This window comes from Crocodylus siamensis, chromosome 3, assembly GCF_052110815.1.
Source record: "Crocodylus siamensis isolate JL-2025a chromosome 3, ASM5211081v1, whole genome shotgun sequence".
In the NCBI taxonomy this organism is placed as follows: domain Eukaryota; kingdom Metazoa; phylum Chordata; order Crocodylia; family Crocodylidae; genus Crocodylus; species Crocodylus siamensis.
The window spans coordinates 44,317,979-44,344,988 of record NC_143397.1 but is presented as its reverse complement, the minus strand read 5'-3'; the positions used below and the strand labels follow the sequence as shown (position 1 = coordinate 44,344,988).

The window sequence follows — 27,010 nt, the reverse complement described above, 5'->3', positions numbered from 1 at the left end:
ACTTCATAGTAAAATGCTTCTGTTTTGAAGCATCTAACATAATTTCATTTTCTTTTAAAATGCACCCTAATTAGTTCATACTATTTTGTTTCCAACCTTTACTTCTTGGCCAGCTATACAGGCAGTCAATAAATAAAACCTATCTACAAAATAGCAAATGAGTCTTTGGATTAATGGAAGATGTGTGTTTGAAGGAACCTACAGATATTTAGAGGCTGTGCTCTAACTCATGGCACTTCGTGTAAAGCGTCATTACTTAGAACCCACCTCCCCAACAGATGTTCGCCCATTGAGTCAGAAGGGTGGGGAGACTCAAGCCAGCTTGCACTGGCTCTCGCCAGCCTTCCCCCCCACCCTGCCCCAGCTCTGGGGCTGTCAGCTGGGTGGATCTGGGGCAGGAAGAGAGCCAGGCCAGACCATGAAATGGGGGGGCCCTTCCACCAAGGGACTTTGTCTGGCTATGGCAGTTCCCTTAGCTCCACCCAACCCAGGCATGGGGGGGTGCAGCCCAGGCCATGGCATGTGTGGCCATTCCCACTACTTCTAGGTGCACAGCAGGGCTGGAGCAGTGTGGCAGCCAGACTCTGCTTCCTGGCAGCCCTGATAGCAGCAATTCCTTTTGGCTGCTTCTGCCATTGTCATCACTGCCGCTTGACCTGGCTCCACTACTATGGTGAATGGTATGGGGCCCCAGGCAGGCAGGGAGTAGTGTCCAGGAGTGGGACAGACAGGTGGGTGGGGCTGGGATCAGGACCAGGGCTGAGATCATGGGGTGGTGACAGTGTGGAGCTAGAGTCTGGGGCAGGGTCATGATCTGCTACCCACATGTTCCTACAATAGGTGCTGGTCCTGTGGGCAGAGGTAATGGGAATGAATTGCAGCTCAGCCCTAGCCCCACGCTGTCACCGCCCCATGATCCTGGCCCCAGCCTTAGCCCCACCCCACCGCTCCCAGACACTGCTCCTTGCTCACCTGAAGCCCCATCCCATCTGCCTGGCCTAGTACATCTTGCCTGCAGGGGTCCTGGACCAGTCTCCATGGAGACTCTGGGGCTGAGGCCAAGACTGCTGAGTAGTAACAGCACAGGGCTGGGCCCCAGGGCAGAGCCACTTAGGAAGCTTTGGTAAGCTGTTGTAGGCCAGCGGGGAGCAAAGCAGGGGTGCATCCCTGGCCTGGCATGACAGGGGCAGTGCTTACCTGGTCTACAACCAAAATTCCCTAAGTGGCCCTTTAGCCCAAATAATTGCTTACCACTGCACTAACATCTTTAAACCAATGACAGTGAATACCAAAGAGGGTAAGGAATGGGAGATAGAGCAGTGCTCTCCCTCTAAACTATCTATTCCTGCCACTGTCAGAGATAGCATACTGGGCTAGACAGATCATAGCACTGCTTACATTCTCATATTCACTCCATGAATTCACTCCCTTGGACTGGTGCTATTCAATGTCCTCATCAGTGACTTGGATGAGAGCGTGGAGAGCACCTTGTTCAAGTTCACAGATGATACCAAATTATGGGACAAAGTTAACACACCAGAGAGTAGGGAATGGATTCAGGCATATTTGAACAGGTTGGAAAAATGGGCAGAACAAAATAGGATGCAGTTCAACAAAGACAAGTGCAAAATGCTGCACCTGGGCAAAAAGAACTACCAACACATTTATAGGCAGGGGAATGATCTCAGCAGCACAGCACTGAAAAGGGATCTTGGAGTCATAGCTGACTCCGAGATGAACATGAGTCGTCAATGTACAAAAGGATCAACAAGGTTAACCACACTTTATCATGCATTAGCAGATGCATGACAAACAAGTACAGAGTGGTGATGCTTCCCCTCTATGCAGCAATGGTCAGGCTGCAGTTGGAATACTGTGTCCAGTTTTGGGCACCGTACTTCGAGAGGGTTCAGAGGAGGCCCACTCATATGGTCAGAGGCCTGCAGGCAAGGCCCTATGGGGAGAAACTGAGGGACCTAGATCTCTTCAGCCTTCACAAGAGAAGGCTGAAAGGTGATCTTGTGGCTGCCTATAAATTCATCAGGGGAGGGCAGCAGAGAATAGGAGTGCTCTATTTACTAGGGCACCCACTGGAGTAACTAGGAACAATGGCCATAAGTGACAGAGAGCAGATTTAAGTTGAACATTAGAAAGAACTTCTTCACAGTAAGGGTTGCCAGAATCTGGAATGGGCTTCCAAGGGAGGTGGTGCTTTCTCCTACCTTGGGGGTCTTCAAGAGGAAAATGGACAAGTGCCTAGCTGGAGTTGTCTGACCCCAGCACTCTTTCCTGCACAGGGCAGGGGGTCAGACTTGATGACTTATTGAGGTCCCTTCCGACCCTAACAGCTGTGAATCTATGAGGCTCTCCCCCTGGACCCTATGTACCTGAGGTTACTCCATGTGCTGCACTGGGTTGTGCAAGGCCTGCTATGCATTGAAAAAATGAGCTTAAGGGCCTGCCATGCCACTCTCCTCCTCAAGGTCAGATATTTCAAATTTTGCACATGGACTATAGCATGTACTATACTAGTACACTTGTATGTGTCTGAAGTTACATGAACACCCAGAACAAAACTAAATGCTCCATGCAGTTTCTTCTAATGACAGTCTGAAGTTGGAAGAATGTAATGAATTTGTACAGGTATGAATGTGGGTATGTTCAGTATAATAAAGCTGTAGACTTCACCGTCTCTCATTTGGCTGCATAATATATGGTCAAATTCTCCTTTTTGATTCTTCTACACCTATTGACTTAATTCTTCTACTGTTTCTAATGTCCCAAAGGGACAGAATCCTGTTGCAGGTTCCTCCTTTTTCTCTTTATTTTCTCTCTCTCTCAAAGATCTTGACACCATTCATGTCTTTAAATGTTTTTATGCCACTAATTTGCAAATACCTTTTATTTGACTACTCCTCCCAGGTCTAGTCTTACATTTTCCACTTTTTGGATACCAACACTTACCTCAATCAGAATCATTTTTATCCAAAATTTTTATCTTCCTTCCTAATCTCTCTTCTCTACTTTCCTCCTCAGTTTGAATTAACTGTGTTTTCCTACCTCTCACAGACTCATAAACTTTGTGTAGCTGTTTTCTACCACCGTCTTGCTTTACATTCAGTCTCCTAAATCCTGTATCTTCTTTCTTTTTTAATATCTTCAAAATCTGTCTTCTCTCTTTGGTGTTGCTAAAATGCTTGTTGATTCCCCGGGCATCTCACCTTAACTATCGTAACTTCCTCCTCCATCTGGCCTCACTATCATTCAACACTCCTCCTCAAGGCTGTTCAATATGCTGCTGCTAAAGTCAGTTTCCTCTGCAAAGTGTTCCCTCCCACTGCCTTTGCATGTCTTTATTCACTTTTTTTTCTCACTACATAAACTTCCAGGTCTGGATCTATGAGACCCTATATCCCTACCACCACCTCTCATTTCTTCTTACTTTTCATCACTTTACTTACACTTTTTCCCAATTCTTTTGCATTAAGACATAATCCAGTAAAGGCACTTAAATTCATGATTAATCCTAAGCAAGTTTTTAGTTCTCTTGACTTCAACTGAACCAATCTTGTGCTTAGTGTTACTTTCAAGCTTATGTGCTTTGCTGGGTTGACCTTTCCCCAATATTTTGCCTTCTCCTATACCACTTCCTAGAAACATTTAACACCTCTATGGTAAACTGAGACATGCATGGAAAAGTCCATTTATTCCTCTCACTTCCAAAATAATGGACCTGGGATTTTCTGTCCACCTTCTCTCTTCCCTTAACAGCAGTAAAGAGATTCTGCCTTCTATTGGTAAACTGACTCCATGAAGTCAATTCCTATTCCCTACTTGGAACACTGCCTCTCCCTAGGTTCATTTCACACTTGGGCAGTTCCAAGTTCTCCAAGACTTGATGATGTCTGCCTGGCATTTCAAACTTCCCCTCCAGCCTGTGGAGCCTGTTCCTGTCTCAGGCACCTGAACAGACAGAGTCCTTCATCTCTCTGGAACTTCCAAAATAACAGGAGGTTTTGCTTGGGATACCCCCAGTACTCATCTATTGACACTTTCTTCCCATTTCTTGTTCTTGAAATCTACGTCTTCAAGCAGTCCTATCTCTTTTTCTCTTCTCATGAATAATCATTTGCATCTTCTGAACTGCTGTTATTTCCTGTTTGTTTGTCTTATTTGCTCAGTAAACTCTTAAAAGCAGGCAATGAGCCTTTATCTATGTTTGTAAAGTGCCATGTAAATTGACAGCACTATAAAAGTGGTTTATAACAAAATAACATAGTAATAAGAAACTGGGCATATGGGTGATGATCTATCCATCTTGAGTTTTATAATGCACCCAATTATCTTACTATCTGTGCAAGTTTGCCATAGTTTCTGTGCACCTGAAAGCTGTATTAGGGCCAACTGTTCTCTCTATTTTACACATTGGAGAAATGGGACAGATTTTAGTTGCAATATGTTTCAGCCTGCCTTTCTAGCATTTGGAAATCATTTTCTAACAAGTGCTAGAAAAAAAATGAAGACACTTTGGATTTAAAAGCTAAAAAAGCAAAGAGCTGAGAATTATGCCGTTTTGACAAAGTTTTATGTGCCCACACTATACCAGTCCCTCTCCAACTTCTAGGGCAGTGGAGGTTCAAATTTTAGTTTACTAAGGAGTGACAAAAGGGCCAATCCTGTTTCTAATGGTTTCAATACTGCATGATCAAGCCCAACATACATCTCATGCATATATCTCAGTCTACCTGAAAAACCCTTCCACAGCTAGTCATTCAAACACACATATGGCATTATCATAGTTCAGGGGGAAAAATTACCATTAGGCCATCTTAAGTAATTAGGATTAAATTCACACAGTTGAATTAGAGCTACTGTCTCACCCTATTTCCCACTAATACCCCAACAACCTTGACACTGTGACAGGGACAGGCATATAAATAAAGGAAATGTGCAAGCGCTCCTGTAGATTGCATCCTTCCCCAGAGGCTCAGAATTTCACCTCCACGTTATGCCTATTGGCTCAGAGGAAACGTTCTTGGGAGCAATCACAATCCTAGGGCTCGTGTGGCAGTCCATAGCAGTATCTGCTAGATGAATGGTCCAGCCCCACACACTTAGCTCTACTGAAGCTTTAATAGGAAGTAAAACAAATTCAGAGAGTCTAGCCTAGGATCATGGCATTTCAATAAAACCTTGACACTTCTGTAAATACATGTGCATATACAGGCATACAGACTGATACAGAGAATCTGACATAGGTGTGTGATAAAGTAGCAATTTTCATTATAGTTAGTGAGGTTTAAGATGGAGTTTCTGCAAATGTCGTTCTAGCTTAATCACTGGAGAGATCATTTGTACCATCTGCACTCAGCAGGGACCAGGTTGCTGAGACAAGGTAGCAAATAAAAACAATAACGGGAGTAAGTGAAAATAATATGCAGAGCTATAAAACTAGGCAAACTATGATTCAAAACCAGTTGGATTTCAATGACTGCTACTATATCTTTCAAGACAGAAATGTTTTTTGAAATTGGCTGTCATTAACAGAACATTTTAGAATGACAGCCTGGCTCTGGTGGTGTGAATACACTTTCTATTTACCTAATGGAGTCAGAACTTCTAAAAAATATTTATGAAATTTAAATTATAAACAATAGATGACAATCCTATATGATTATATTTGTGTAAAATCAAATTAAATTGAAAAATGTAGTTTATCTAACTTGCTAAACCATTATACACTGACGTGCTAAACAGTCCTGAAACTGAGCTGAGACAACTATAAAGTAGTCTCCCCTGTCTGTTTTGGATCTGGATCTTCAGAATAATAGATTTGACAATAAATTTAGCTAATATCTACAGTACATACTCTGCAAGGAAATATGAATATGGAAAATATCTTTTCTCATTTCTGCTATGCTAAGTCCTGTAGCTTGATACTTTTGCTAAGTACTTCCACAAAAAATACATTAAATCAAAATAATTGTTTCCCTTTGACTTATTTCTAAACTAAATCATTTTGTGTATAATTTCATTCCCCAATGTTATGTGTAAGATTCTGAGCTAGTTGATAAGTTAACTTCTCTGACCTAACAAACAGCCATATAAATGTTTAGCAACACAAAATACAATCTAGTTTCTTATTATTTTTTCCATTATTTCTTTTTCAGATACAAAAACAGTCTCGTTTACTGTAATTAGAGCAGTGACTAAACTATGATCCTTATTTTTCAGACACTAATGGATCATCAAAAAGTCCAGAACTCCAGTTCATTAGGACTACAAGAAGGTTGTTTTGTATCTAAGAATGAGAACTGATGGGAGGCTTGAAATGAAACACGTGATCTTATTAAATATGATGAAAACATAAGGGCTTTATTATGACACACACAAAAAACAAGAACCTGTTCCCCTTAGCAAGCTTCCATAAAGTACCTCCTGTATAATTATTAAATAAAAACACTTACTTATTCAGTACTCAGCTTTTAAACCCTGAATAAGAGAAGTGCATACTGAGAGAGGTACTTACAAGGTTTCCATGGATACTGGATGATGCCAATCAGGTCCATGTTTTTATCTGAAAGTGGTGCCCCTGCAGAGACATACAGCTTGGTGAGTGGTTGTTTATACATAGTAAATAAATAGGAACCTTGTTTATTTTACAAAGAACTCCTGACCCAGACTTTTTCTCATCACCCCTTCATTTTGCTCCTTTTAAACAGCATACTGTACTAGAGCAGATACTTTTGACAATTTTCTTTAAAATTGCTTAAGTTCATTACACAATTATTCAAGCAGAAGCTGAGTAGTAGATTACTGCTAATCCTGCCAAACCTATGTTGACAACTTTTTTTTAAGTCTGCCAGAGATATATTAATGTAAACTACCTCCTTCCAATTCATTCTCCAAATGCCAGTTCCAGGGAAATGAAAGCAAAGGGTGAATACATATGAAAAATACCCTACCTTAATTGACTAAAGACAAGAATGCCAAGTTTAGAATGTTTCAGTATCTAAAATCTTTCCATGTACTTTAGCTGCCATTTTAAAAGTGGTTGGTTCCTAGATTCCCAAACCGTAAGTGCTATGAACATGTAATTTTGACATCCAGTCTCTCAACACTACATGATTTCTAATTTTGGGAGAGAGATTAATACCTCTTATTTGAGAAGTTTTAGTCTGCTAATATTTCTTTGAATAAAAAAGCACAATGAGTTAGTGAAAGAAAGGCAATCAACTTTAATACTTAACACAGTTTAATAACCTGAATTGAAATATGTGTGTGCTGTATTTCCATTAAAAAAAGTTTCCTTCCAGCCACAATTAATAGAACAAAAACTTGTCTTGTTCTGCGATTATTCTTGGAACCATAATTTTAACATCTATGTAAAGGAGGAAACTTTTTGCCATATGAAAGCAATTTCAATTTTTCTCAAAGGAATGATTTTTGGATAAGACAACTGATTTGATATTTTCCATTTGAACTTGCAGCATACTTTGGGAAGGGAGGGGGGACAGTAATTCTGTGTTCTTTTGCCAGCGCTGACAAAGGTCTAGTTGTCAGTGATACCTTTTACAGCTAAATTTACTCTAGAGTGACAGGAGCAGGTGCACCTAGGCCTGCCAGACACTTGTGCATGGGGATCACGAATCTTACAGGTCAACAACCGAAGAAGAAAAAGCTTCTGTCTTCCTAGTACAGGGTGAGTGAGGCAAACACAACCCAAACTGGGGGGTTTCTCTTCAAAGCCAGCTGGTCTGGCTTTATTCTACAGGAATTTTTTTACCTGTCAGTTTGATCAACGAAGCCCTCAGCAGGTGCTGACGGGTACAACTTCCTGGAGAAGAAGAAGAAGGGCACTGGTGAGTTTAATAGATAAAACAATGAAAAATTATTTTAAGTTTTTAAAGCTGATGTGCTCTCCACAGTGAAGTATGGTTCTGCTCCAGAATCAGAGCTAGGATCTCAAACCTTTTGTGATGGAAAAGGCTAAACATTGTAGTATGCTTCACATTGTATTTGATATGATATTTGATTTTAATTTCTCTGCCCAAGAAAAAGTTCCTTGGATATGAAAGAATAATTTTAGTCAAGTTTCTTGTAAACTCCTTCTTGGAAATTTGAATGAGAATGATATTAGAAGTACATACAGTAGAACTACTTAGGTATATTAGATGTCAGTAGACACAGGTATTCTAACTCTTGTTGCTAACTTCATTTTTAAAAAATCATTACTCCATTAATTTTATGCAACTAAAGAAAGCATATTTTTAGTTTGTAGAAGTATCTCTGGACAAGTAGCTGTCTCTGATATTCATTTGCTTTGGAAACAGTCTGAATTCCATGACTCATTAACTTTTCAGTATGAAACAAAGTCTATATGAAAACTAAATCTTAAAAACCTTTCAAAAGCAAGCTGAAAACCAATGAATAACCATGAGACAGTTGTTTATTTCACCATTGTAAGAAGTCAGTCCAAGAAACAAAGAGTATTAGAGAGTACTTTCTTTGTACAGAGCTTTATAAAGTTACAGTGAGTTTACACAATTTTTAGATTTTGTAATACCACAAATAGACCATGTGTATGCATAGTCATACGTGTGTGTGTGTGTGCGTGTGTGTGTGCGCGCGCACACATGCTGGAAAGCTGGAGGAAGAGACAGGGCATTTTCTTCCAAGACAATAAGATTTAAATTAATGTGAAAATATGGCACATGAGACCAAATGTTAAAATATATTTTTGGAACAAAAAGTTTTATTACAAATATCCAATTCAAGAACTCAGCTTTTTACTTTTTTAAATTTTCTTGCATTTCTTACACTTGTATTAAATTGAAAATACGTATTTAAACAAAAAACCCAGAAATCTTGAAGATAAAGATTATATGCTGTGAATATATTAAACTGTTTTCATAACCAGATTCCATATTCACAAGGAATATGCACATAAAAGACAGCAAAGTAGGAAAGAAAAGGCATATACGTTGATTTTAAAAAATGATATAAATGATACAATGGAAATTACTCAAACGTGAAAATATCGATGATTTACTGGTGGGAGGGGAGGGGAGATAGCATCTGAAGCTGACATCAAGCAATAATCTTTAAGGAGTTTTGTATAGCCCTCATTAATGAATTCCATCAGATACACAACCTGATCATCGTGGACCCTCAATGTTGGTGGGAATTTTTATTTCATTGGAGCTGAACAAGTCCCTTAATCATTATTTTGTTCATTTAGAACACATTTAGAGAACAGCAAAGCTGATCTACCTTTATGAAACATGCTGCATGAAAACCATAGTGTTGCATTATACAGGAATATTCTGTGGTTTGTTAGATGGACACAAGGGACTATGAATTAAAATACTTATTTTAAAAAGTAAAACCATATTTTTTCCATTTAGCTGAGATGAAATAACTTATGTGAAAACCAAACAAAAAATACCCCAAAATATTTGAGATGAATACCAAAGCATTGAGGTTTATTATGAAATAACTATAAATCTATAAAACATTGCTACTTCATATACATTTTATTATGCAAAAATCTGAGTATCAAACCCCCTAGTTCATCCATAAAATCTAAGCATTGTTAAATTATAAAAAGGTAAATAGAAAAGGTAAATGTAATCCCTAGAGTAAACTAGAGATAATGTGCATATTATATTAATCAAGTGCAGTACATAACCTTTGGTTTAGAACCATTATTTTAATAGCCTATTGCTTTCTCAGCATTTCATTATATTGATTCTAGGGCCTTAGTAACAGCTATTAAGTCCTAGATAATTTTATTAGACTCTCAATAAAGTTGGTCAGTGCCTCAATTTATTTCCAAAATTCTTTTAAGTAATCTATTTTGTTAAAAATAACTTCAGTGCAGAAAGATTTGTTTTTTAGAATGTTGATTAAACTTTGCACAAATCAATGCAGAGATCTTGCATTAGATACAATTCATACAATCAAATGTAGAATAGTTAATTATCTTTTGTTAGCCTTTCTGATTGTTATTTTCCTGAATTTCAGATTTACATACAGTTAAAATATTAAATGGAAGCCTGAAAAATTCCAGTAAATGTGACTTAATGATTAAATATTGGGTAATAAAATTTCTGTCTATAAAGTCAACAGTTTTAGTACTGTATTGTCTTTGACCAGAACAGAATCAGGCCCTAAAATGTAAGTATATGCATTTATTAGTGTCCCAGCTACCAGTATTTCCTAGTAACTAGGAAGCATATTCACCTTGCACAGATTGGTTATACGTTTTGTAAAACATTGCTGAGTACTCTATAACTTTTAAAAATCTGCAGATATAAACTAGTTCAGCTTTTAACACCATATTCGTCTTTTCCAATAAATTCAAAATTGTAGTATCAGAAAGACATCTCTATTAGTTATGCCACAGTAGATGTAAATGGGTTTTAACCACAAAGCTCTGGCCAAAATTACTGTACAGTGGCGATATAACATGTTATCCAAAAGTTAATTCAGCATTTTTCAAATCAGAGCTGTATGGTCATTTCAAATATCTTGTGTCCTGTTATCTTCTTGGTTACACTGGTATAAATCAAGAATCCACTGAAGTAAATGGAGATACATTGGTTTAAAACTGTTATGAATGAGAAAAGAACTATATTTAGTAGCTAATCTTTTATCTAATGAATAATTTTGATGAATGGCTAACTCTTGCAAAGTTCAACTATCCATCTGAAAAAGGAGTTTACAAATGTTTTCCTTTGTATTGTGAAAATGTAACTTCTTATCTCCCAAAGGGGATATACAAATATTTTCCACATAACCCATTTCTCCTGTCTTTTCTTATTCAAAATTCTCACTGAGTTTAGAAGAAATTGGTAACTTCCAGATGGGCTTTTCAAACCTGGCTCTTGCAGTACTAAACAGAAAATCAGCATTGTTTTATTTCTTGGGTCTTCTCTTGAATAAATACTTCAGAATTTAATCCATGATCAATTCAAGATGCATTTGTTGAGAAGCAAATAATAGGACAAGGAAAATACTAGATTCTGGATTTACTGAGGTAAATTGTCCCTCTACTCAAAGCTGAAGCAAAAGCACTTCATGGATGTTTGGGAGGGGTGGAGAATGGAATTCTCCTGCCTGCCAGCCTGCTGACAGTAAATGGAGCCCCTATTAAGCCTCACTTTTCTATTCATAAGACTATAATAGTGGCTAAAGACCACAATGCAACCATGATCAACCCCATCAAAAATGCACTGGGCTGTAACCAGTTGATCCACATGTACAAAAACCCACTAACTTTACCCATAACTCCTTTGCCTGCCATAATGTTCCTCTATGAACCTATCACAAAGGCAGTTACTAAAGAGTTTGGTTTACTAGGGCCCCTGGATACACATTTTCAAATTGTCCCTCCCTGCCCTAATCAGAAAAAACAGCATTTGTGTTGTTCATTAGATCTATTCCTGAATAAATATTTTGGAATTTAATCCATGATAGCTCAAGTTTCATTTGTTGAGAAGCAGATAGCATGACAAGGCAAATATTGGAAATTCCATTTAAGACAAAACATCTTCTAAAAAATACAGTGTTTAAGTATAAGAGCAATAGATCCTAATGAGACCTCACATATACAGTTTGGAAAGAAATACAACTGCATATATTTAAAAGAGATGATATGGTTCTCTTGCAGTCCACTATAATAGAGCTAAAATCTTTACAATAACTTCACTGTTACTTTACAGAATAGATTAAATAGTCATTACATACTATATAATCTTTATTTTTATATATACAAGGTGTCCATATTATAAGGTTGATATCTGAAGCTGAATCTAGTAAGTTTATTGTTAGTATATCATATACTGGAATAAAGCAACATCTGTTAAACTGAAAATTAAAATTCAGCCAAGATGACTAACAGCTGATAAAAAGTGAGTCCAAATCAAACCTTTACAAATCTTTGTTCCAGTGGTGACATGTAGGGGGTACATGGGGGTCCATGTGCACCCCCTGAGAGCACTGGTGCACCCCCTGATAGGCCGTGCTGCTCACTTAGGCAACAGACAGGGGGGGCCAGGCAGGAACTCTAGTGCCCCGCCTCGTAAGCACCGGCTGAGGAGTGGGGGTCCCAGGTGAAATGCCACTGGTACGTCACTGCGCCCCACCCAACCCCCCATCAGTGAGATTGGCAGCAGGGGTCCCCCCCATCCCAGTTGCTGATTGTTCACTGACTGGTTGCTGGGGGGCACATGCCCTCCCTGACTCAGGTAGCACCAGTCGCCCATGCTTTGTTCTCTTAAAAAACCTCAATTCTTTCCCTCACTAATTCTTGCCATGTGACTCTTTACGTCTTTACTGCTGAAGAGGAAAAAAACGTGAAAGTACATGAAGATATTACCATATAGTTTAATTATGTCTTCACTATTCATTCTTTCTGCTTGGCTATCAAGAAGTGCCAGGACACTAATACTCTGTATTTACAACCACATACAGCCCTTGCTCCAGTCGTATTCCAAATTCAAATCATTAGCATTCACAGAGGTACTCCTAAAAAATGTCTTGTCTCAACAAATCAGTATGAAGCAATACCACCTAGACCTCTGGACCACTGCATAAACTGTTTTTTTCTCCACACCCACTCTGAGACTGCCAAAAAAACTCTGCCTACATTACAACCTCAGTCCAGTAAAATGGAGATCCACACTAGATCTTAAAAACAACTACGATGCAGCAGAAATACTCTTATTCTAGGTAGAAATCAGAAACAATAGGAAAAGGCTTTACTATTAAGATATATTAACCTGCAGCTCATGAGATAATTCTACTCTTCTGGAGGCACCTGAAGCATTAGAACAGTGATTCTCAACTGGGGTGACATTGCTGCTGCTACAACTGAGTGAAATTGCCCTCTGTGCCATGTGGGGCCAGACTGGGAAAGGGAGTGCACTAAGTCTACCACAGCCTTTCCCAGTCTGAATCTGTATGCTTCCCTGCATCCCTCTGTTTCCACAAGCAGCATGCAAGGCTGGACCAGGAAGGGCTGTGGCAGGCTGTGTGTTCTTGACCACTTTAGGTTTATCAGAGCACCCTAATACAACCAGGAATGAGTCCTCTTGCTGCAGTCATTCCTGGTCTGACCGTGCTTGAGGTTTGCAGGGCATTCCCACTTGGCTTAAACTGCTGAAGTGCACAACAGAGGTCCTCAACTAAGGTAATACCAGATACGATAAAGGTACAGAAGAGTGCCATGAATCGAAAAAGGTTGAGAATCACTGCTTTAGAAAAGTATCAGTGGTATTGCCTGTGAATGGGCAGTCTTTACTCAAGACAAAACACATTAAATTCAACAGAATTCTTTCATAAGGACGATGGGAGTATGCCCAACATCTATTCTCTGTTATAAAGACCCCCTGTATTTTGGTAACATTTTAGGGCCAGACCTATGATCCAAATACACACGTAGTTGTTATTGAAACTGGCAGCTTTTTTTATCCCCTATTGGCCTGTTCACCTTTGATATGGTTGCCACAGAAAAGCTACCAAGCCCATGCCTATGCAACTAAGACAACTGTTTCTTCACTAAAACCCAGCAATACTCCTCACAAATCTGCTTAGTGAGTCAAAACCCTTCTACCTATTTCATTCACAGTCATTTGACCCTGTTAGCCAACTTCACCTTGCTAATACCCATCACCAGAGAAATCCTTCCTAGCCAGTCACAGGAAACAAGTCACAGGATTTCCTCTAACTTTAGGGCTCAGACAAAAGAGACAATTTCTACCCAATCTGGCCACAAAAAGCAGTCTATAGCATGAGGGTTCAAATGAAAACATTTCAAAACATAGCGTCTTCTGTAACCTGTGTCTGCACTGCTTCTAGGGTTGCCAACTCTGACTGAAGCTAGTCCAGGAAATTTTTTCCCCCCAACATGACGTAATGTCATTAATTTCATTTTCTTAAAATATCCTATTAAAATCTCTTGGATTGCTTTAGTAGTCACCGGGAGATTGATGCTGATTCCAGTAGACTCCCAGCCAATCCAGGAGGGTTGGCAACCCTCACTGCCTCCCAGCCTCTGAGCTGTTTTCAGAATAGGAGTGGGGAAAGAGAGCAGAAGGAGTTTGATCTGGGTCTTTTCAGCCCCCACCTGAGGGTGGGGCAGGTAGATTGGAGCTCCCCACCCCCCGTTCCTCCAGCATCACCTAGAATGAGCTCCCTCTGCTCCCTGTCCCCCCTCCCATTCTGAAACCAGGGACTGGCTGGAAGGGAGGTGAGACTGTTGTTAGGGGAAACCAGCTGCAGGCTTGCAGCCAACATCTAGACTCCCCTTCCCCCTGGAATCAACAGTGAACTTCTGTTTGGTTCGGGGATCCTTGTAATTCAGAACACTTCCTGCAAAACATTCAGAGTTACAGTGGGGAGTTGCACTTCTATCTGCACTCTTAGTCACTGTTCTTCCATACCCACTTTTCTTATAGACAAAAAGATCAGCTCATCACACAGACAGAAGTGCAGCTCTTGGGTCTAACTCACAGTGATTCATGCCCCCCTCTGCCCTTCCCAGCTCTGCTGTTATCTCTGGATGGGAGAAGGAGAAAGCAGGGGAGGCCGGTCATTCTTGGGTTTTCTCAGACCACTGGAGTGGTGGGGGGCAGGTAGACTGGAGCCCCCCCCCTCCAAGGTGAGGGGCTCCAGTCCACCCCCCCCCCAACTTCAGCAGGGCTGAGAAAACCCCAGAAGAGACCTCCCTCCCCCGCCTCCTCCCCCTCCCATCCAGAGACAGCAGCTGGAGCCGGGCTGCTGTTGCAGCAGAGCAGACAGAAATTAACAAAGTTGCTCCCTTCAGGAGCAGCTTCATTTGAACCCTCATACAATGAGGGGTCATTTATCAGCCAACGGAAGGGTGCTGCAGCCATGTTCTTCTGTCTGGGCATGGCTTTAAAGCAATTTCAAGGGGCCGATCACACAGCAAATGCCATTTCTGTCTGCATCTACTGTTTCCCAACGATATTGAAGGACAAGGGAGCTAGTATGTCACTGCTCTTGTAATCCTCAGCCTCTTGAAAGTATTAAAAGAGGGAGCCATTGCTTAGTGCAGGGAAAGGCAATCTATAGGGCTGTCTAAAATTTAATCAAAACTCAAGCTTAAGTTAGTCTATGCAGTTTTCTATGCAGCTGGTCCAATAAAAGATACCACCCTAAGAAATCCGTGCCTCTGTGATTATAATTACTTTATAGTGCCTAAAACATACTAGATGTTCCACAGAAGACAGGCAAGCCATGAGAACTGCCCCACAGAGTCTCAAGATGAGACACAAGAAGTGTGCATGACTAAAAGGGAGAGGCAGAGGAGAAAGTATTCCACCAATAATCATCTGGTTAAAGGGTGAGTCATATGATATGAGCAGCCTGTGTGTGTGGCATGCAACAGACAGGGGAGGGGATAAGCAACACAGTGGCATATAGGGCAAGAAGCAGAAAGCAGAGGATCAGATCAGGCAGGTAGCACAGGACAGGGAGCAGAAAGCAGAGTAGCAGATCAAGTTGGGACTGGAATGGCACTCAGAGTGTGTGGGGCTCATTTGTGGCCTGCCAAAAATGTTGTTCACCCCCCACCCCTGATCTAGTTACTCAGTTTGGGAATGTACACATCTTTGTTTTATGAGGATGGGTTTCTCTTCAATAAACATGACTAAAATAGAGACAGAAGTTAGACAATATTATTAACTTGCTTTCTGTTGATGTTGTGGAACAAGTAATTTTTTCAAAATGGGTTAATTATGGACAGAATTATGTTGTGGCAGACCAGATAATTCAGAAAGTTTCCTTTTATATTTAAAAGATTTATACAAAAGAAAGAAAACAGGAATTGAAAACTGTTTTGACAGTTTCTTCACTTACAAAGCAAAACATCAAGGGGAAATTTCTATTTCCCTCTGCACACCTAAGTGGTAGTTTTCTAGCCATGTAAGTGGTGTTTTCCAGAACTTACATGCAGGTAGCAATTCTGGAACTCACATGCAGCCATCCCTGCCCTGTGGATGTGTAGGTATACACAAATAGACTGGCCCTAAGAAGTAGCCTGTACCCTAGTTGGTCACGTATGTGCCTACCTACATGTACCCATTTTGAACATGTAAGTTATGAAAAGGTACGCTGCCAAAAATCTGTAACAAAGAGCAAAGGGGATCTCCAGCTTTTGCCCAGACACCTGGACTGGTTAAGGCATTTTGCCCAGAAAGCAACGTTCCAGTCCCCCAGAAAAGGATTTGAACCTGCAGCTTCCCAGGAAAGTGCCCTAACTCCAGAGCTACAGATTAGGTGCTGGGTATGCTTGTTCTTAAAACTGTTCCCCTGAGAAGCCAAGATGGGAATCTATTTGAGGGCAGGAGGATGAGACAAAGCTTAAAGGTGTGTGGTTCAGTGAGATGGCTTCTTCCCTAGATGAAAATACTGTGGGTCCTAGCCTGGACACTTGCTCCCAATAGGAAACAAACTCCCCCACTGCTCTTATCCAATGACTACTAAAAGCAAGGGGCAAAGGCTAAGCTTCAAAAGTTGTGGAAGAGGGGTCTGAATAATGCATACCTGCCAGAGACATGGATAACACACAGGAGAGTAGAACCTGTAAACAGAGTCTTGTGTTTGCTAGACAAATGCCTTCATCATCTACCAACTGGAGCTATATTATGGTCAGGGTTTCCTCCCCACTTTTCCCAGGGTTACTGTCAGGTATGCATGTTCATAATAGCCATGTACATACTTAGCCACTGTGTAGCCTACTGTCCATAGTGAGGCATGTGCGGCCGTGCATGTGCTGCTCTTCTTTTTTCCTGCAGGTTTTTTTGACCCCTGGATATCCAGGAGCATGGTGACCTTCAAAAATGGAAGAATAAGTTGACCAAAGTTTTGTTTCTAACTTCTAGCTTGAATTCTTTTTAAGTTATGGCTAACAATTATCCCGAACGACCTATTGGCCTCACAATCTTCATGAATCTCATTGTCTACAGTAGTCGTAGAGGTTAATCTAACTTGTAGCAAAGCAGAATGCTTCATTAGGCATTTTCTAACTACCTAGGTCTGCTTCCTTACAGTATCATCTTATATGACTAACATGCAAGTGAATTGATAAAACTGACACTTGTCAAAGAGATTTCAAGCCACCTTGGTACTTCCTGTATTCTGAGGTAGGCAGAGGACTGTTTGACCTCCTGTATAACATAAAGCAGACTCAGAGCTTCTCTAATTTATGCTCTATTTTTATGAGCCACAGGGCATCTCTACACATTCATTAATGCAAGTACTAACTTAATGCACCATAATCGGTGCTACTATGCATTAGTGCAGGTCAGTGGTTTTTATGTGATGCTAATGCACAGATTAATCCTATGGCGTATTAGCACAGCTTTTGCCAGCTGCAGTAATGCACAATAGAATTATTCTACTGCGACATTAGCGTCTCGTGTAGGTGTACCCACAGAGAGCAAACAACAACAGTCATGTCACCTCTCATTTTGTGCCCATGCCAAACACTCATCTTCTACATGCCTTCTTAACTGGTGAAGAGAAGAAATAGGCATAAGGTCCAGTGGCATGCTTTCCAAAACTTAGCAAAAAGTTTTCCATCCCTAGGAGCCATACAGGAGTCAGATTACAAATGACAATCAGGGCTAGTTCCTTTTGCTAGTTAAAAAAGAAGAATGCACTAATACAAATTAAGAGGAGCATGCCAGATTAGGTTTGAATTTCCTACCTCATTACTTGGCAATATAAAACAAATTGTTTACATAATCTCTATCACCAGGTTGTTTTTTTTAAAAACTACTTATAAAAATGTAGTATTTAAGAAACTGAAATTATAGGGATTTTGTACTCATACTTTATTTAAATTCTTATTATTTCATAGTAAGATTTATGTTTTGTCTTGGGTAATGGCTGTTTACTAAGCTGGGAGGGTTTTAGCACTCCAAAAAGTGACAGACAGATTAAAGTGTATCATAGAATTAATTCCCTACCAAACTGCTTGTTTTAAAAAATCAAACTTGTTAAGTCATATGGATCCACAATAATAATTAGCCTGATGAACATTAATTGAAGAACAAACAAAACATACCATTTCGAAAATTATTTTAAAAATGTACTGCTGACATAAGACCTTATTAAAACGGGCCAACATTTATCCTAAATTGCTGGTTTTAACCCCAATTTTAATCAATTTTCTTATCCTTGGCAAGGAAAAAAATTCATTGAACTTGAAATCTCATATACTTACATCAGAGTTGATTCTTAGCAAAAATTTGAAATGAGCCATAGAGACTGTCTGGGTTATAAGTCTCGAACAAAAATTTGCCATACATATTTTTGATCAAAGCCAAAGGTTTAAGAACTGTGTACAGATTTCTATCCATGGAATATAGCATATAGGTATACACATTTAGTAATTGTAGGTTAAATTCTATCTTAGTTTTACCCCAATCCAGTTCCTTCACCTGTTATTCCCTTTGTTCAAATAGATACTATACGCCTTACAAATACTGAGGCATGGGTATCAAAAGAAAGGATTTGGAATAGTAGATAGGGGCCCATTGCTCATATAATATGTTTGATTTGGAAAATAGGATCTGGATGATCTTTGAGAAAGGTACAACAGAAATCCAAACTATCATTTTAAGGCCTCATCCAGAATATATCAGAATCAACATAAAGGTTCCAACTGACTTTTGTGGGCTTTGGATTGCATCAGAAGGCCCCAGAGAAGGCTTTGAAAACCAGGTAATTCTACAGCATTTACAAATGCTAACTTATTCAGCAGGATATTTGAATATATGCCTACGGAATATACGCACATTTAAGTCAGTTATGCGCTCAAGTAACTTGTTGAATTGGTGCTTTAGACACAAATTTTCCTAACATTTCTTCTATAAGAAGGTAAAGATCCAAATAGCACAATAGGTTATAGACTCCTGTCTAATTTCTCTGCTAGCGTTTGTAACTTAGGTGTTTGAACTAGCCCAAGTGTTAGAGCTTAAGGTACTTGATTTTAATGATACATTGTGTATCACAAAGAAGAAATACTGGGTTTACATTTTATGACAATTTTTATCAAATCTAGTCTCTTGTCAAAAGAGAATATTTATCTCCAAAATGTTTTCACAAATCACTAGTTAAAATGAAACCCTTAAGGAAATTCCCAGATAAAAATAATATTAAGAAAATATTCAAAGAAAATATATCCCCTTGAAAGTCACATTTCTGATTTTTTTCTGTTGGAACAATTCAACAGCTAAGATTAACAGGAATGAAAGAAATTAACAAAACATTATTTTAACTTATAAATTCTGTGCAGTTGCAAGCATTGTGTGTAGTTATTTCATTGTTTTGCTGTCTACAGTTAATCAGTTTGTTGTTGCAAACCCCTTAAAACAAAAACAAGGGAATAGCAAAAATACACCTTGTATTAATAACGTAAGACAAGGGATAAGGAATAAATAATGATAACTCTGTGTTCTCCTTCTATCCCATATGCCTCAAACACTCACTCACTATATCTTGACACACAGGTTCATGTGAGCTATGTACTCCAGTACACTGTATACCAGGGCTGTCTAACTTTTGGGTACCCGGTGGCCACTTGTGGCGCTGGCCACAGTCTGGGAGCCACATCAGACACAAGCTGCAGTCCCAAGAACAACTTGGGCAGCCACCTGGACTCTCTCCTGCCACCTAGCCATCCCAGCATGCTTCCCCATCCCTATGAGCACAACATGGGCAGCCCAGTTCCTTCCCTTCCCAGCACTCTTCCACGCCCTGACCCCTTCCATGGTATCACCCAGCCCTCAAGAGCAGAGGCAGGCAGTAGAGACTGCAGCAGGGGGAGCTTATAGAACCTGGCTGCCATAGCAAGAGAAACGGCAGGGCTGGGAAGTAGCAGCCAAGCAAGAGCCCATGGCTATGCTAACCCTTTGGGGCCTGCAATTAGCCCACGGACCACCAGTTGGACCATCTTGCTACTAACAATCGAGTTACTTTTTCACAACACATTCTCCCATAGTTATATACTCCCAATACAATCAGTTTACGCATTAGCTTCAGTTCAACTTTACCATTCCCTCCCCCGTTAACAATATACATGTTCTTATCACAAAATAGAAATATATTCCTCAAATATTTGTGACTGCCTATCATCCCACATGCCAGCCAGACAGCAATATGTCTATTTTTTTTTCTCTCCAGGTGATTTAAGACATGGCTCTTAATAGGTAAAGTTGTGCACTGCAAACCTATTCACTCTACTCCATCTGTAGTCAGAGTGTTATAACTTAGATTCATGCCTTTATTTGTTCCACATGTGTGACAGGTCAACAAAAATACAAAACCTCTGACAGGCTTTTCAGGGGAACCAGATTATCTAACCCAGGGGGTTAGTTCACACTAATCAAGTATGGAGCAGAGTTAAGGTTGATGGTGACTTCCAGACTGTAAGGGCTTTGTTAACGTGGTAATTCTGGACAGCTCCTATAGCTCTTAACGCCTGGATTGTCCACACATTAACACCTTAAAGTGGCTTAAGGGACTCATTATGTGGCTTAAAGTTACGCCACTCCACAGCAGGATTACCTCTTGATCCCATTCCATTAAGATGTGGCCACTTCTCACAGATAGGCTGCTAAAATTGAAGGTGTGACTGCTCCAAACACCAAGCTAGCATTAAGCTGATCAACATCGTGAGCGTAAGGTGTAACCTCACAGCATAAGGTGTAACAATACCTGAAGGCCACAGTTCCCAAATTGTGGGTGGCAACCCCAAATGGGGTCGCAACTACACTGGATGGGGTTGCGGGGGTGGGGGGCTCTGGGTTGGGCATGAGGGGCCATGTTAAGGAAATGGGGCCATGCTGAGGAAAAGTTTGGGAAGCACTGCCTTAAGACACTGCATCCTGTATTAGGATGTCCTGCCATCACCTAGTCTCCTTGAGCTGTTTCTTTTTAGATAACTTATCTAATAAGTTATCTAAAAAGATAACTAGTTATCTGTTTCCAGATAACTTTTTAGAGCTTCAGCAGACTGTTGACTTTGTTTTAAAAACCTGGGTGGCAGTGAATTTGCAGGGCTGATTACAATGGACTCCTGAAAGCAACAGTGTCTAATGCAAATGTTGAGCAACTCCTGAACCCAGTTACCACAGGCATGGGGGGTATCACAGGACATTTACTGGGTGGGGAGAGGGGGTATATTAAACAGTAATGTGAATACAATGCCACAAAGACTCAAGACCCTGATCTGAGGCTGAATGCACCCCACCACCTCCATAATCGGTGTTTAAAGTGTGTGAGCACTTTTAACCCAGGCTCTCTTTCTCTTGCATGCTGCTGTGCACACAGGGGACAGGCCGGGGTCTCTCTCTGCCTTCAGCAGCAGAAGAGAAGACTGAGGGGGGATTTAATAGCAGCCATCAGCTACCTGAAGTGGAGTTTGAAAAAGGATGGAGCTGGACTGTTCTCAGTGGTGGCAGATGGTAGAACAAGGAGCAATGGGCTCAAGCTGCAGCAAGGGAAGTTGAGGTTAGATACCAGACGGAATGTTCTCAGGAGGGGGGAGTAAAACACTGGAACAGGTTCCCCAAAGAAGTGGTGGCCTCTCCATCCTCGGGGGTTTGAAAGACCCACAACAGACAAGGCCTTAGCTGGGATGATCTAGATCCTGCTTTGAGCAGAAGGTGGGACTAGACCTCCTGAGTTCCCTCCCAAACCTCCTAGCCGATAATCCTGCGGCGGATACTACCAGGGTGTGAGGGGACTGGCAGGCGCGGGCCGCCGGGCTCCTTCCCCGCCCTGAGGAGCCTTTTTTTATTTTTATTTTTTTTTGCACCGGTCCTGGAAGCACTGTAATACCAGGTCAATGCATGGAGTGGACGGAGCACGCTCCAGTTCTACCAACCAATACCAAAAAGAATCTGCTCAATGTAAACCTCCTGTGGAGGACATATCAGCGGGCCAAAAGCCCCACATGAGCATGTCTCACGTAAATGCATCCAGTGTTTGGCCGCGGCAGCAGCAGCGGACTCAGCTGCAGCCCTTCGCCACCAGCCCCTGCTGGCGCCGCGGTCGCTGCCGGGAGGAGCGACCTGGGCTCCGCGGCGATGACAGCCACGTGTCCTTGCGCCCCCACGGGCTCCTCCGCGCACACCAGCAAGGGAGCCGGGTTTCTTTGCGCTCCGCACCCTCCCCTCGCCGCGCCGGCTTTGCTTCTTGCGGGAGCCCCACAGGCTCTGCGCCCCGCAAGGCCGGGCCACAAGCGCCCCCCGGCCCCGGCACGCGGCTCGGCACGCGCGGCAGGCGGCTCCGGGCAGCAGCGGGGCCGTGCCCCGCCCCGCCCCGCGCGCAAGTGCCCGTCCCTGTGCGCGCGCAGTCCGCCCTGCAGGCAGCACCCCTCGCGCAGTGCGGGCCGGCGAGCGGGGTCGGCACCTGGGACTGCGGCAGCGGCGGGCAGGCCGGCACCCCGGGGTGCCCCGAAGGGCCCGAGCTGCGGGGCTTCGGCACCGGGCCTTGTCAAAGCCGCAGCTCCCTGCCGGCGGGAATGAAGCTGGCTGGGCTAGGGGCAAGTCTGCACACAGGACTCTCGCCTTTCGGGAGGGCTGAGCGGACTACGTGTGAGAGGGATGTTTTGTGGAGCCCAACCTGCCTACCCAGCCTAGGGTGGGGGACACACACAGTCTCACCCCCTCCAGAGGAAAGGAGCGTGCCATGTGTACACACACACCACACACTCCCCCCCCCAGGAGGAAGAAGTGTGCTATGTGTATACACACACCACATACAGTCACCCCTCCCGAGAAAGGAGTGTGCTATGTGTACACACACACACTGCATACACTCACCCCCCACCCCCCGAGAAAGAAGTGTGCTATGTGTATACACACACACACCACATACACTCACCACCCCCACCAGGAGGAAGGAGTGCGCTATCAGAGGGATGTTTTGTGGAGCCCGCCCTGCCCACGCAAACTAAGATGCGCATGCGCGCGCGCGCACACACACCCCCCCCCCGTCTCCCAGGAGAAAGGAGCGTGGTATGTACACACATACACCACATACACTCACTCTCCCTCCCCCCAAGAGAAAGGAGTGTGCTACCAGAGGAATATTTTGTGGAGCCCACCCTGCCTACCCAAGCTAAGGTTGCATGCACACACACACACTCACCCCCCAGGAGAAATGAGCGTGCTACATGTACACATACATACACACAGACACAACCCTCCCAGGAGAAAGTGTACTATGTGTACACACACACACTCACCCCCTCAGGAGAAAAGAGTGTATGAGGGATATTTTGTGGAAACCACCCTGCCTTCCCAAATTAGGGATCAGTATACATACATACACACACTACCCCCCACCCCCAGGAGAAAGGAGTGAATTACCTGTGAGAAGGATATTTTGTGGAGCCCACCTCCATCCCCCTGGGTCTCTGAGGTTGACTTTCAACCACTGAAGTCCATTAGCTTCCTACTTCTGACGAGCAATAGTCCTCCTCTAAATCTCAGACACTGGGCCCTGCAGGAATTCCCAAGCCATTTTCAAATATAAAAATAATTCAACATGAATCTTAAAAAAAACAAAAAGGAGCAGCAACCTAATAAAAAGGCAAAATATTATCAGGAAACTATCATAGGAGATGCAGGCAAAATAACCATTCAGAGTCTATAGCTGTAATCCTGGCCATTTGTTTTACACTGCTGAATAGTGCATTGGGATTAGAGACCCCATTTTCACAAGCAAGGCAGAGACATTTCAATAAGAAGATTGTTCTGTTTGCAGTCAGTTTTTGCTGAGGTTGGCCTGGATGGAAACTTTCTGGGATGGCTGTTACACACATACAAGAATTCTTAAAAGACAAAAAAAAGTTCATTAATATACCATGCCTTAGATTCTAATTTAAGTATTAATGGTATCATTGTGATTGTCATCTATTTAAATGATTGATCTATAATTTTTTTTAGCAAACACAACCATAAATATATATTTTAAATAATTGGAAGATTATTGCAGTCCGAGTTCAGCAAACCCACTGTAAGATTCAGATATAATTTATTACAACTGGTTAATACATATATGCAGTACATAGTCTATTGTTTCAAGTGATACAATCCCTAAACTTAAGAACAGAATTATATTCATATAAAGTTTTGTAGATGCTGTTTCATAAATTCCTTTAAACATATTCACTTCACTACTGCAGGCCTGCAGTTTAATAATATGCAACATTTCTGCTTTTAAAAATCTAAGGTGCCGAATAAGAATTGTAAACTGACGTAACTACCATGGAACAGACTAAGTAAAGCATTGAAGGCAGATGATTTTGGGAATAAAGAAGGAGTATGTGGTAAGTGTTTAATATTTATTGTGTTTAATATTATAAAGTACTAATTATTATTTCATTTTTGGGGCTTAAATCAAAGCCTTGAGAGCAAACTCTGCTGTATTATGTGCTTACAGGTATGTCAGTGACAAAAGGCTTTCTGTAATTGTCACTTAATGTATATAACACCATTTTAGTAATGGCATGCCATTTTATGTCAGCCGTGCCTACCTTGCAAATATCTTTTACAATTAAATAATTTTCCAATAAATTATATACATCTCAGTTCTTTCCTAAGGTTTATAAAACATTTAAATTATGCTCCTGGAATCTATATGTCATTATCTTTGAGATTTTCTGAATTTATACATTATGTTCAATTATAAAAGCATATGGATTGAGGGAATATTCTGAATGAGTGGAGAACAAATACCGTACTGTTGAATAATCTTTGGGGTAGATTAATCTATAGCCTTGATTCTTCTCAGGGTGGGTTGCTGTGGCAACCGCCCCAGCTCACTTTAAAATAATTTTTTAAAGCTCACTTCAAGAGCTACACCCAGCGTGGGCCAACTTTAAAAGCAGACAGACATAGGAAGAAGTGTTTTAGTGCAGTGCTCATATAAGATGATAGGGATGTGGTTGAGAAGAGCAAGGGGTGGAATGGGGTGGGGCAGAACTCTAACCAGAAAATAGAAACTGAGCCACCCCAGAGTTAAGAAGTAAAGGAGGTGGATCATTTCATAGCAAGCAACCTTAGCACTCCTCAGTTTAAATGCACTAAGTGATGTAAGCTGACAGCTCCTTTTCTGTACAGTTCACCTTGCACAGGAAATTAACAGTGGACTTTGATAATCATCTTCAAGGGAATGTTTGCTAAGTTTACCTTGAGATAACTGCACTCCTTAGGGAAAGAGTCACTTGGATGCACTTCAGTCTTTGATAAGGCTCTGGGGACCTGATTTACTAATGATCACACCTCCTGTTGTGCTTTTATTGTTTGACTTGGGAGTTAGTATCAGGTGGTGGGTTAGGGAAAAAATTGTGTTGTCAACAGGCCTGTGCATGACCAGTCTACAATAGAAATCACAGGTCTGACCTTCATGGAAGAAATCCAGAGAGGATTTACCCACAAACTATTTGCTATTTGAAATGCATATCTGTACTCATTACAGATAGCAGAACAATTTTTTTCCATTGTTTTAGAGTATTCCATATATTCTATATATTTCAAATAATGTTACATTATTTCCTTGGATGGATAGGGAAACATTCCCTTCATCCTCGATTCCTTGATCTATCAGTTGCTAATCTAATGTTGCACCCTGGTGTAAGATGGAGGTGTCCTTTACATGGCTTTGATGAATTGTGTTCTGACATAAACCTGGCACAGATGCTCTAATATATGAAGGTCACAACTATTTAAAGATTAGGCCATAAGAGCCTAAAAATGTGGAAGATGTAGCAGCCATATTAAGCTGCTGTAGTTGTAAGGTTGTGAAACATTTGCCTTACTGTGATAACTGCTGTCTGATTTCTTGCCGTTGAACTGAGGTAGTGCCAGAACTTTGCCCTGCCAACCAAAGAGGCTGCTTTGGCTACTAATCCGGGGCCTGTAAGGTGCATTCAGCTGATACAAAATAAAAGAAATTATAGCCATTCTCAGAAAAAGTGTGATTCTGGAAACTAAACGTCCCTACATACTGTACTCCATTTAAAGACAGAAAAGCAAAGGAACTATTAATAGTATTGCTGTTTTGAAAGATGAGTGCCATATTGACAGCAGGGAGACTAAAATCCTATTTATAGAACAAGTGCCAAATAGGTGACCAGTCAAACTTTCCCATGCCTGCCTCTAGTGGGCTCACTCTAAACCTGGTGAGAACACCAGGGATGACAGGGAAGCTTGCCATCCACGTTTTGTCAGGATGTGGCCTCTGCTGAGACTACCAACATACATGCCAATTACCGGTTGAACAACATCTGTCTGATGGGGCCTCTACGCGCAGCAGGTTGCTGGTGGTGATTTGGTGAAGATGGTGATAGCAGTGCTGGACTATGATTAACTCAGATCCAAATGGAGTCCTGATGCTGGGGTGGTGTTTAAGTTCCATCTAACTACCTAGGTTGGCACCAGCCAGGAGTTGTACTTTAAACTCCAGCTTGCTCTGGCCATGCTTGAGCATCCTTGCCCTAGACTATACAATTAACTTAGATATTTATTAATTGTCTGAACTGTAATTTTAGAAGTAGGTCAGAGGCCCTATGGGACATTTATACTTGAAAAGACAGTATAATAAACTGAAATCTATCTGATTGTTGTTTTAATTCACTGCTTTGATTTTATAATGTGCCCTCCATGTTTATTTCAGTGTTGCTACACTCAAAAGTATTGTGACTACCTACATAAAAAGTTAAAACAAGTATCCTCAAAATATAATTTTACTCGCAAATTATTATATGTGCTTAATTTGGACTCCACCTTGCATACAGCACACCTTTTTCAGTCTTGGTTATAAAAGCAAGTGAACTTGTATATATATAAAAAACAGGTTCTGTCTTCTATAGTCATGGGAAGACTACACATTTCTGGGGAAACGTCTGAAGAGAGAGCATCTTAGACAGTAGGCTATGATTTCAACCTGTGCAATGAAGCAAACA

At 41.3% G+C, this 27,010-nt stretch overlaps 1 protein-coding gene across 9 annotated transcripts in view; it reads left to right on the top strand.

Moving 5' to 3' along the window:
* Positions 1–7,676: 7,676 nt before the first annotated feature.
* The window catches only part of MEF2C (myocyte enhancer factor 2C), a 171,536-nt gene continuing 152,202 nt past the window's right edge, over positions 7,677–27,010 (top strand). For all 9 annotated transcript variants that reach the window (XM_090038239.1, XM_090038235.1, XM_090038233.1 and 6 more), the window contains exons 1-2: positions 7,677–7,862; positions 24,277–24,373. The gene's annotated coding sequence lies outside the window, so the exon portion shown is untranslated. The remainder of the gene's footprint in view (positions 7,863–24,276; positions 24,374–27,010) is intronic.